The 14,237-nt window shown below is 33.8% G+C and overlaps 1 protein-coding gene across 1 annotated transcript in view; it reads left to right on the forward strand.

Annotated features, from left to right (window-relative positions):
• The window catches only part of LOC127837254 (long-chain fatty acid transport protein 4-like), a 456,835-nt gene that overhangs the window by 307,578 nt on the left and 135,020 nt on the right, over nucleotides 1-14,237 (forward strand). The gene's annotated exons all lie outside the window — the stretch shown is intronic.

Here is a 14,237-nt window from a genome sequence, read left to right on the forward strand (position 1 = left end):
CAAAGTTTATTACAAATATCATTTATTATTTATGGTACTTGCAACAATAGGTAAAGAAAAGATGATGTTTCAATCCTCAAATGTGTTATATGATTGGTAATAACTAACGGACTGCAGGCACCATATATATTGTTATAAACATTCTGACAAATTATTGATATTTTCGGAACGCTACGCGGATTTTAGTTGCTAATGGAAGGGAAATAGTATAAAGTAACGCCATCAATATTTATTCCAAATATACTTTCTTATAGGTACTCGCAATGAGAGGTAAACGAACTATGACGTTCCAATTCTCAAATATGTATTAATGCTCATAACTGACTGACCACAGACATCGTATATATGGTTATATACTATTTGAAACGTTTTGGTATTTTCGCAAAACTACGCGGGTTTTCTTTGCTCCTGGAAGGGAAATTGTGCACATTAATGCCATCAATATTTATTCCAAATATCATTTTTTATAGGTACTCGCAATTAGAAGTAAAATAAATATGACATTTCAATTTGTAAAATGTGTATTATGATTGTTTATAACTGACTGACCACAGACACCATACGTATGGTTATATACTGTCTGACGCATAATTGATATTTGCGCAAAGCAATGCGGACTTTTATTGCCTATATTTCACAATTTAGACGTACACTTGGTATCAAGAGATAATGTAATAGCTGTTATGGGATAACATTACGGAACTAAGGAGTCTGTTCTATTTGTTTGGTCATTATAATATTTCATTCAACCAATGCCGACATTCCTAATATTTCAAAAGTGTACTTTTTGTGCATGCCACAATTGGTTTGCCATTAGGTTGCAATGTACGAATATATCATCAACAAAAAAGAAACAAATAAACTCGCCCTTATAAAACTAAAGCTATTTCTATCAGCTATTCGTCTAATCGTAACTAAAAACTATTCTTGGAAATCCGCTTTGTTGTTTTAGTTGTTATATTTAGTATTACCACTCCGCGTAATTATGCGTTATAAGGCGGAGTCATGATTCAGTAATTGTATGTGATCTGATTACGTGTCATAGGAAAGCGTTCTATTCGTTTATGTAAGGGATAGACCAGAAACCACTTTTTTATTTTGATTTGTTCCTTTCATTTGCAAATAGGAAGGAGAATCGGTCAATTATAGTATGCTTACTTGTTATATTATATATCGGGTATTTATTAACTGGAATGTTTACTGCAAATATATACACATGTATAGTTGCACAGTTTCTGAGGAATGACTAATTCAAAAATGAACATTACAGTGTAGTCTGTTATGGTGTATTTATATGAAATACATGGGTATTGCATGCATATTTTGGGTCTATATGTTGAATTTGTGACATACACGAACCGATACAATGGGACAACTAAAACTAATCGCATCATTAATAACCATTACAAAAAAACACAAACATGTAATAACATTGTAATTAAATAAATGTAAGTTGCACATGCTATATGGCTAGTAAAAATATAAAGAAAAAATATACAAAAATGTTCATTGTAATTCCATCAATATTTATCGCCAATCTATTATAGCTTATGACAATGAGAGGTGCCGGATCTATGACGTGTCAGTTCTCAACGGTGTACAAGGATTGCTCATAACTGACGACACCATGTATGGTTATATACTATCGGAAACCTTATTGTGATTATTTGGCTTGTAAACAGATCGCTTCGCCATGAAACGCACGCTTTTATTACTCATTATTTAGACGAATTTTTTTATCATGAAAAAAAAAATGCAACAGCATTGTTTTCATGAAAAAAAAATGCAAAAGCATTTCTGTATTGCATAGTTTGAATCACTAGGGTTTGTTTTCTAACTTAATTGTGCATAATAATGCGAATATACATCAATTCTTGTTTCACAGATTATGGTGAACCAACCGCATGGCAGAGGTGACATAAACAGTGCAGTTCTGAAAAAAGACAAGACGGATATTTGTTTAAATGCATAAACATATTTTCACTCTAATTTGTAACAATCAATAGTATGCATTATATGTCACGTGTTTATTTTCAGTATTGCTTTCATTACTCATTATTTAGACGAACGCTTGTTATCATGAAACAAATGCAACAGCATTTCTGTGATCATTTAACGGAGTGTGCTTCAATTGTTTGTTAGAATTTCCCATTGAAGCAAAAAGGCTATTTCATTATTCTTGTACATATTTTTAACAGACCAAATAGTTTTGTTTTGATAAGTTCTTTTTAAAATAAAGGAAGCACGACGTGATTGCGGTATTGCAAATTTTGAATCTCTATGGTTTGTTTTTTAACTCAATTGTGCATAATAATGCGAATATACATCAATTCTTGTTTCACAGATTATGTGAACCAATTGCATGGCAGAGGTGACATAAACAGTGCAGTTCTGAAAAAAGACAAGACGGATATTTGTTTAAATGCAAAATATAATTTTACTCTACGTTGTAACAAGTAATGGTATATATTATATGTCACGTGTTTATTTTCAGTATTACCGGAGACAATCTAGCTCATTAAACATGATCTAAACACCTATATTGCATGTATGCACAATACATAGACTAGTATTAATCACTTTAAGCCAAAAGCGTTTGCAGTAATTGTAAAGATAAGTAGCGTTATATATCCCGATACATCAATAGTTAAACGATAAAGACCAATTTAGTATGCCTGCGTATAATCATATTACTTCCTTATACAACCCTGTTAATCATACTTAATTTTATTGATTGACATTAATTCGTTCATGTTGAAATACAATCTTATATGGCAAGCATATATTCCAATGTGTAAGGTTTAATTAATTATCTAACAGAAGTGTAACAACGCGTAATCGAAAACAAAAAATACAGAGTCGACAGACCGCATCTTCCACAGGAAGAAAGAAGTGTCTTCAAAGATTAAACAATATAAAATCAGTTCGGCCTTGATTTACTTACCTGGATGATGCGCTATCGTCGTTTATGCCGTAGGCTTTTATTCATTTATTGCAAGTTAATCGTTTTAGATATTCTTAAGAAAACATGTAAGTGGACGTCATAATTTAGATTCCGAGACCTAATATTAACCTCCTGCTAGAACATATCACACGATAAATGAGTCATGACAGTTAATATGTTTGTTAAATTGTTTCAATCTTCTCTTCGAAGTGAATAATTATCCTTCATTTTGATAACTATCTTTCATGTTGCAGGGCGAGTTGTTTACTTGTTATCGGATAATGTAAACAGTGCACATGTTGTAGAATTATCCATGGAATCCTTCGTGATTAGAACAACGTATTGACACGTTCGCATACAGGATTTGTAACGTAAAATTTAAATTTAAGCAATTTAAAAAAAAATCACATATGGGTTAATGTATTTTAGGTGTGTTGCCACACACATCACTGGAAATTGGATACAGTTCTTTCTACTTTGTTTAATTGCATTTCTTTCATCGATTAGCATGATCATTTTATTTGAAAAGCACACGTGTTGTTAAATCCACATTGCAGGTAAAGAAAATTGTTATTAATTACACTGTATAAGAACCCACAACGAACGCCCGTCGAGTATAGAACCGGATAATGATACGTAAAGTTTTTGCTCGCAATGGACGCATAACGGAGAGTTAAAACGGATGGATTTGTAGTTGCCATAGTTTCTTACCAAGTACAGTCGATCTTATAATTAACATCGCTGTGTCCGCTAAATAAATTTCACTAAAAATGGATTACAAAAGGTCCGTATGATGTAAAAGAGATTTAAATGAACAATCACGGTCTGTTTTCTCCTTTGTTATAAAAGATCGCACGAAGATCGCACGACATATTACATTTACGACTTAATGGTTAGCAACCTACACACGACCATTAAATATTAATATGTTCCTAAATTTAGGCGCGTAAATGCAATTAAATTAAAATTGATAATCAAACACACATTATCATTACCATCGTAAAGCTTGGTGTTAGCAATTATACGTGTTGTTGTTGTTGCTTATAGTAACTTATGCAATAGTGTTAAGACAATGTTAATTGAGACGGATATATCCAGCATTGATTGCCAAATTTCTCCCGGGATGATACGATATCTGGCTATGGTTTTATGTTTGGCATCACCAGGATGATACGATATCTGGCTATGGCTTTATGTCTGGCATCACCAGGATGATACGATATCTGGTTATGGTTTTATGTCTGGCATCACCAGGATGATACGATATCTGGCTATGGTTTTATGTCTGGCATCACCAGGATGATACGAAATCTGGCTATGGTTTTATGTCTGGCATCACCAGGATGATACGATATCTGGCTATGGTTTTATGTCTGGCATCACCAGGATGATACGAAATCTTGCTATGGTTTTATGTCTGGCATCACCAGGATGATACGAAATCTGGCTATGGTTTTATGTCTGGCATCACCAGGATGATACGAAATCTGGCTATGGTTTTATGTCTGGCATCACCAGGATGATACGAAATCTGGCTATGGTTTTATGTCTGGCATCACCAGGATGATACGAAATCTGGCTATGGTTTTATGTCTGGCATCACCAGGATGATACGATATCTGGCTATGGTTTTATGTCTGGCATCACCAGGATGATACGATATCTGGCTATGGTTTTATGTCTGGCATCACCAGGATGATACGATATCTGGCTATGGTTTTATGTCTGGCATCACCAGGATGATACGATATCTGGCTATGGTTTTATGTCTGGCATCACCAGGATGATACGATATCTGGCTATGGTTTTATGTCTGGCATCACCAGGATGATACGAAATCTGGCTATGGTTTTATGTCTGGCATCACCAGGATGATACGATATCTGGCTATGGTTTTATGTCTGGCATCACCAGGATGATAAGAAATCTGGCTATGGTTTTATGTCTGGCATCACCAGGATGATACGAAATCTGGCTATGGTTTTATGTCTGGCATCACCAGGATGATATGAAATCTGGCTATGGTTTTATGTCTGGCATCACATTTCACAACCATGTGTTGTTCATTTTCAGTTCTTCAACATAAATTCGAAAATTAAACAAAAGCAGTGAGTATATGGGTCAAGCAGAATGTCTCGGATCAATGCGGATGAAACTATTAACTAACGCGACTTTAAGATCGTAAAGAAACAATTGGTTCAATAATTGAATATCACTCGCGTTAACACATTGCCCTACCTGGAACATTTACAACATAGCTGTCAAAGAATAAATCTTGAATTAATTGTGACATTATTTGAAGGTTAATGAACATAGCAATCGTTGAATCAATCATATGCGATGGAATAAAGTTAAAAACGTACTTTCATTTGAACACATATTCCTATATATAGTTTTCAGAAGGTATATATGTATAATGATGCCGGTACCATATTATGTATTAAATGATGTGACAACTACTTGCAGGTGTTCAACAGTGAATATAAACGATATTCGAGTACAGTCTGCCTATTATACTCTGTCGGATGATTAGTCATACTTTAACACCACGACAACATTTGATGAGACGTCGGGTGATTTGCCAATTTGCCGGTCTGCTTCCGCTTACTATTACATTTGAAGTGCCTTTATTTTTTTGTTAGCATTACTTACATGCTAATACTAATTGTATAGCTGATGGTACAATAGAAACAATTTGAAAGTGTTCGTGTTAACGTTTGTCGTTATAGATATAATAGTTTGTGTGACCTAATTCCTGCGGAAATTTTGTCAAACAAAGGAAATACTTTGAAATCGGAAACGCGTTTGATTTCAAATTATAGTGTTCCTTTAATGTATTTTGCGCCTTACCTTTATGTTTGACATTGGTCGATATTTCCGTGGATCTCTGCCTATTTGAGAATCTGCAAACGCATGAATAATCTGTTGATACGCATATAAGAGTTGCACTAGTATTCCCGACATGTCTACTGGTATTGCCGACACGTCCAGTAGTATTCCCGACATGTCTACTAGTATTCCCGACATTTCTACTAGTATTCCCTACATGTCTACTGGTATTCCCGACATGTCTACCGGTATTCCCGACATGTCTACTGGTATTCTCGACATGTCTTCTGGTATTCCCGACATGTCTACTGATAGTGCCGACACGTCTACTAGTATTCCCGACATGTCTACTAGTATTCCCGACATGTCAACTGGTATTCCCGACATGTCTACTTGTATTCCCGACATGTCTACTGGTATTTCCGACATGTCTACTGGCATTCCCGACATGTCTACTGGTATTTCCGACATGTCAATTGGTATTTCCGACATGACTTCTAGTATTCCCGACATGTCTACTAGTTTTCCTGACATGTCTACTAGTATTCCCGACATGTCAACTGATATTTCCGACATGTCCACTGGTATTTACGACATGTCAACTGGTATTCCCGTCATGTCTACTAGTATTTCCGACATGTCTACTGGTATTTCCGAGATGTCTTCTGTTATTCCCGACATGTCTATCCAGTTGTCATTAGCACAACGGCGGAGGGGAATACATACGGAAATAAAACACCTGTTAAGGTATATGGGAAACTGATTTTTTTAAAGAATCCGTGTTGAGAAGATTGTACTAATGGGGATGTGGTTTATGACTTGTTTGTATTTCTCTGTCTCACACAACCTGTAAACAGTTGTATTTCAAGAAGACGCAAACCAAATAAGATTTGAGTCATTGCAGAGGAATAACTCTGCCTTTGTTGCATATTTCAGGTATTTCGACTCAAACACATGAACCAACAAACGGGCTTTCTATTGGTTTATGACTTGTTTGTATTTCTCTGTCTCACACAACCTGTAAACATTTGTATTTCAAGAAGACGCAAAACAAATAAGATTTGAGTCATTGCAGAGGAATAGCTCTGCCTTTGTTGCATATTTAAGGTTTTTCGATTCAAACACATGAACCAACAAACGGGCTTTCTATTGGCAAGGAAAACAAAAGAATGCATGACCTTCGAATGGGGTCACTAACAATTTTTCCTTTAACCAGTAAAATTTCCGGTTAAGTACTGGTTCTAACCAGGAAACAGACTTGAAAGCGTTTCAATAAGCATTTGGCTCTTGATGCAATCGAGCTTAATATATAGATTTGCCACAAATTGTCACTAAATCACACCAACATTTTTTTAACGAAATGATACTAAACGAAACTTTTGAATACATGCATATTTAAAGGGACTTATTCAGTTTTTAATAACCTGAATGACTTTGTTGAGATGTACTCCAGCGAATTCAGGTAAGGGCAACATTTTCTATGCAATAATTTTTTTTTAATCTATACTTTATTTAAGAGTAATAATATATTTTGTATGAATTTATTTATTAACACAATAACAGGTTCGTAATGGAAGTATCGTCCAAAGTTAGATATGTTGGGCTAGTATTATCCGATCAGTATTTGAAACGTAACATTAAAAAGGTCATGCTTTTTTAAACTAAAAATTTTCGTCTTGGTTCGCGTTTTAAGCATAATAATTATTGAGGTCACCCGTTAAACTAATGCGAACTATGCTTGTTTAATCAATAACTTTTTTATCTTCGAACACGACATTATGTAAAGAAGCTGTCAAGTTAAAATATTTAAACTTCAAAATACTAAACTCAATTATTTAGCGTTATGATTAACCTGTTTTCGTTCGCCTACATTAACGGCACGCTAATTTACGGGGACCTACTTTTTATACAACGTAGCAATAAAACGAAAACATGCTCCCACTTTTCCAAACACGTTTTTACAAGCTTAATGATCCGAATCAGAATATATAGAGTTTTAATCAATATAACTCGTTTTAGTCGTTTTAATTGACACGGTTCATGCTGTTAAAACGAGTGCACTTTCAAAAGTCTCTGTGTGTACATAGTATTCTTGACTTTTTCCGCTCTGCTGACTGCCTCTTCAATACCTATTTAAATATGAGTGCTTAGAAATAATAAATAAATAATGTAACATGAATATTGGTTTATTGCATTCAAAAAATAACGTATTGTGTATCTCCGTATAAACTTAACGAACAATGTAAACGTTGATTAATAACAAAGTGTTATAGAAGTTCACAAGTAATAGTAGTTGAAATTCGATGAAATCATAGTTAATACTTCATCCATGTATGTACAGTAGAAAAGTCATTTATGTAAAATCGAAAACGCACTGTCTTTGAAAACCTCCCGCCATTCCGGAAAGATAATTATATTCATACGACACAATCTTCGGTTGAACAAATACGGTAAACATGTCCAAATCGCTGTCGCCAAACGTTTTTAACGAATATAAGTGAGCTAGATTGTGTATTTGATAACTGAAATATTTTAATATGCAGATAATAATTCATTGGAGCGAAAGCGCGTGTTCATCAGATAACGTTCAGTTTGTATTTATTCAGCTAACTGGTATTTGATGTTTACGCCTTTCATCTGACGACGGCATGTAATAATTAATTGGAACGAAAGTACATTTTTCATCAGATAAAGTGCAGTTTGTATTTATTTTGCCAATAGGTATCTTATATTCATGTCATTAATATAACGACTTAATATGCTAATGATGTTCGATTTAGAATACCGACTAAATATTCGTACCATTATTGAAATTAGAATTTAATAATTTTTTTGCATAGCTGACAAGGTTTCACGTGAAGCGTATGAAAGCTTTTAACGGACATTACAACTGCATTATACATGTATACATAAAAATAACTGATTTTTAGAAAATTATTTATAAACCTTTATTACAACAGCAATGCTTATATAAATGGAATACTCTTGGAACTTATTAATAAATGTGAAATGATGAAGTATTAATAGTTTAATTAAAATAAAACAAATATCTCTGTACATTGATCACGTTCATTAGCAAACATATAGTATATATATTTCATTTTGACTAAAATATTTTGCAAAACATTATAGGTAAATTTCGATCAAAGGAATTTAAGATAAGTGGGACAGTATCGAATAACCATGTTTAGGTCAGCAGAACGATATCAATGTACAATGATGTAGCGGTATCAGACCTTAATCAACAAACCGTCAAGGTTGCATAATTAAGCCTCTCATGGTAGATATATTTATCGAAATTATCGGTCCTTTAGATAATAAATTATGTAATTTTACAAAGCAGCCACTAATAGAAAGTCACAGTTGTTTGCGTTTTGACTTGGATTAAATAACGGATTAATTGTTTTGATAAAATGTTAAAACCATCTGTTAAAACCACCAAAACATTCACTCATTCGTACATAATAAGGATCAATATTACAATACGTCATATGTCATAAAAAAACCATCAATGAATGGGATTTGGACGTTGGTTGCACAAATAAATTTTGACTTCAAACAAAAAGATGACAGTTGTATAAGTAATTATATCATAATACTTATAATAGGATAGTATACATCTGTTGTGGATCTTAAAGTATTATATTTAGTAACAACGTAGGTTTAGTTCCTTTTGAATATAAAAATGGTCATGTTTTATATACTTCACCTCAGCTCATTTTTGAAAATTAGCCCGTATCAGAACATTTAGAATTATTGCTGAGTTCATAAAATTGAACTGACAATTGTTGTTAAAAATTTTGAAAATATATAATTTGGAAACTTTGTACAAACATTCAAGAGCATCACATCGTTATTTTAACAAATTAAACTATAATTAACTATATAATAGACTTTATTCAGAATGTTATTATTATGTCGTAGTTCGGAGTTATGGTGTTGTGGTTACGAGTTACGCAACAAAGGCTTTTTATCGTTTTGTTTATTTGGCTTACTGTACCTTCTATGATACGACGTATGCGTATGGTTTAAGGTGAATACGGATTATAACAATTGAAAGTCTTAGTTCTACGCTTTTGCAGATCACCAGATCACGAACAAACTAAATTTATGTTTAATGATTCAACTTTTTGAAGCATGGTGAACACATCAAATGCATGTATTATGAATGAAAATAAGTCCAACTCGTTAAAAACCAATCAAAATAACGTGTTTCTCTGTCAATTAAATTGTTGTTTTTTACGTTTATAAAAAAGCCTGTGTTTTTTTATTTTTGTTTTCGAACGAGATTTTATTACGAAAAAAGTATTTGTATTACATGTCTTAATTGAGATCGAACCCTGGTAATTTTGTTCAATAACTAAGAGGTAGCATTATCACGTAAATGACTACAGTTTGACCTAGGGAAATGTGCAACAACAAATACATGGGCAGTAAATAATCATGCTTTTATAGAATGACAAGAGTATACCTCTCCCCGCATAGTAAAAAACTGTGAAACATGTAAAACAATTATATCACTGACAAAAAAATGAAGGCATTGAGCGCACAGAGACGGTACATTGTCCTCTGAAAACGTTGAAGCTGGACTCTTACTCCTCCATATTCGGGATTTTATTTATATAATATCATAACATTCGAAACAACACTCAAATTCCCGATATATTGACTCCCTACTCGGAGTCCAGACTGTTTGACCCAAGGTCGTCAGTATCTACCCGGAGTCCAGTTAACTTGACCAGAGGTCTTGTTTATCTCATCTGGATTTATGTGATTCAGCAAAATAGATCGAGGTCCATCAGCTTATAATAGCATACCAAAGGGCATAGATGATAATGAAGTCCATTTACATATTTAAGTACTCTCATGGTGAAGTATAGCTTTAGGCGGAGTTTCGGATTTAAACTATCGCTTTTTACATAAATTGTATTGAAAACAAATAAATACAACTAGAACGTAGATTTTTAGTCAAGCTACCTGGCTTTTATGATAAATTGGTAAATTAATTAGTTTGGAACAGTCAATTAATACAAAAAATGGCATTGAACTCTTACTTCGAGCACTATATACAGCAATATGCACGTTATGCTATAAATGAATAGCTCGCGATTTACAATAATTAATGTTATGTTTTGTTAGAGTCAAACTTTTAGGTTTTGTAATTGGTGGCTTGTTTATCGAATATAAAACAAAAAACGTATGACAATATACATGAAACTACAAGCGTGTACTAAATACAGACCTTCACGAGTCTATTCCGAATAAATACATCATGATCTCAATGATTAATAACCTATCTATTATTAAAGTTTCAATGGTAATGTGAAGATTTAAAAAAAAAGGGATCTTTAGACTCGGGAAACTTGCAAAGCATGAATAGTATCACATTACATATTAATGCACAGATTCATGTGTAGCATTACACGGGCTATAATATATTATTGTAAAGATAACTTTTCCATTGAGATTACACCATCGGCAGGAGTGTCATCAAGATCAAATTCGAGTTTATTTATAATTAGAAGTTTTGTAATTTATAAATACTATAGTGTTAATAACGCAGATAGGCGGACACCTTGTGTGGTAAATATTTTGTTTGTACCAAATACGATTCACGGCAGCAGATAATGATAGTTTTAGCGTGTGCTTTTTTCGATTTGTAATTGACAGTAAGCCAAGGTGTTGGCAGAATCTGAAATATTCGGAGCTAAACATCGCGAAATATGCGTATCTTAAAAAACTAATGACATCGTGGAAAAAATGATTTCGACTGGTATGTCGTTGGTGGAGTGGGTTTGGAAACGCACTTAAAGTGCACCATTTGTATAAAATTTATTTTTAATTATATGTGGATGGGGTGATTCGGATGACAACTCGTGTAAACCTTAATGTGCAACTTTTGTCAAACATGCAAAACACCTACGGTACGAGTTTGTGTTAAGCTAAACGGGTGATTTTACGTTCGACCAATCATAAATCGTCTAATACCTCATACACGCTTTTAGATCTATTATCACAACAAACATATTTTGATGATATTGTGCTTTGAAAGGAATAACATGCAAATAACACATATTTTGAATATCAATACAAGATAGCGGCCAAAATACGTGTCACTAGGTATCACATTTCTGTATGGTGTAAAGATAGAGCGTTCGGTTACATCTTGAAGGACCCGGATTATTACCCCTGTCACAATTTATCATGTCTTTTTGCACTAAGGTAAACTTAGTTTGAATGTCAAAGTTGAGGTGAATAATTCCTTCTTGATATATGTAGGTATCATGCAATATTTTATTTATTTGTTACACTATGAAATGATTACAAACTATAAATCTGTTCACAGATGTAAACATGTTTGTCAATAAAACAATTATAAGGTGGTTTAAACTGGCAGATGATGAAAAACAGTCAGTGAGCCGTTACATTCGCTTTATTTAGAACACGGGAGTATGAACCTGGATATAGGATTGATAATTAAATCAGCCTCTGGCTCGTATGTACCTCATACACATCGAAATACAAACATATAGATAGATAACGTTTTCATATGCAAGCTTAATTTTGTTTATTCAGTCGAAATATCTGGTGTGTTCAGTGGCGTAGCCAGACCATAATTTTAGCCCAGGAAGTATCTGAGGTTGTTTTAGGGTGGTCCGGGGGCATTTCCCGCCCCCTCCTGATTTCTTTTAATACCTAGAACGTCTCTGGTGCGTTTTAAAGGTCATTTAAACCATTTAAAATTCTAATGTTAACACAGATTCTAACATCCTGAAACGGTCTCGGATTTAACTCGTCGCCGGCCATAAAGAGGAGAATACCAATAAAGCCGAAAACGCCAACGTACAACGGTACGTTCCGATGTCCACCATGATTATAGCATCGAAGTGTGCAGTACGACGCTTTGTTTAATATGCGGATTTTCCAAATCATTTTGCTGAGCCATTTTGGCATCAAATTAAGTTATTTAATCGAAATGATTATCTGCCTCAACATGAACCAATTTTACTCAATGATAAAATTTGTTTTTGAATATCATTGTGCCTCAAATGCATAAATTGCCTCGAATCGTATATATATATATATAAGTATATAAGAGGGTCTCTTAATTTGCGGACACTAACATCTGGGAATATTGTTATGTATTTACAGTGCGGCTCAGCTAGCTGAGTTGGTAGGCTAGTTGTCCCGGATTTAAATAAAACGAGGATTGCGGGTTCGATCCCCGGGCCAGCCATTGACGTTGTATAGAGATGAAATCGTTTACACGGCCGTTCTCGTCCTATCTGACTCAAGTAGGGCCTGTTGAAAGTTACTAGCATGTGCATTTAAGTACTGGTAATCAGCTATTATATTATTATTATACCGGATTTATATAGCGGAAATGATTAAAGGAAAAGTGTGAGATTGTAAACCGACCGCAGTGTGTTTACTTTAATATTGCTAAAAACTGGAAAATCCACTGGAAGAAAAACAATGGATACCCATACTATTCAAAGTAATTAAAGTTGCCTACAAAGGATGCTAAAACATTCGAATACTGTTATTTTTCAATTATATAAAGTAAACTTTTCTTGCAAAGACAAGTAATTCAGTCATCACAATGGACACACTATAATTAGGAATAAGATACAACAGTCTTGGTTCAACAAAATATCATCATTTACATAAACGTTTCAACCGCTTAAGCCCCTCATTACAATTTTAACAACAATGATGTCACATCATGCGCATCTCATAGTTCGACATTATTTGCTGTTAATATCCACTTTAAGTGCTTCTTACAGAAACATAGAACACATGTTTCATAGACGCAATTTGACACTTTTCAAGCAACTCATATGCAGATTGTTATATCGTTCAAACGGAGATACTATGTCCGTAATACGATATCCCTAAAGCAATTACCTTGTTTTCAACCCAATTAGTTTTTAGTAGAATTGAGAAAGGGACATCCGGGATAAAGAAATTTATCAACAACAGGAAGATAATAAACAAAACAAGACATTCAACAAAAATTGCGAATGCTTACTTCCTTCAGTGACTTTTTTCTTAGGTTGGAAGTATGATGTCCTTTTATGTTACAAATTTATATTTTTTATAAATTAAACAATGCGCCCACTTTTAATTTGTTACAAAATTTTTCTTGTAACGTACATGTTTTAATCCTAAACGGTTATAGGTGTAAATCATTTTAGTTGAGAGATTGAAAATGTATCCTGCAGAGAACTGACCGATGGTACTTTAAACAGTCCAATTAAATGTTACACATTAATGTATCACTAACGAAGCATTTATATCGTTTTGGTTATCAAGGATGTCATGACATTTGATCTAAAGGTTCACACTGCATGGCGTCTCAATTTGTGGGGAGTAGCAAGTTATCCGCGTAGAAATCATTTGGTTAAACACAGATTAGACGCTAGAAAATTTTTGTTGGAGACAGAACTTACACAACCGTAAC

Source organism: Dreissena polymorpha, chromosome 7, assembly GCF_020536995.1.
Source record: "Dreissena polymorpha isolate Duluth1 chromosome 7, UMN_Dpol_1.0, whole genome shotgun sequence".
NCBI lineage: Eukaryota > Metazoa > Mollusca > Bivalvia > Myida > Dreissenidae > Dreissena > Dreissena polymorpha.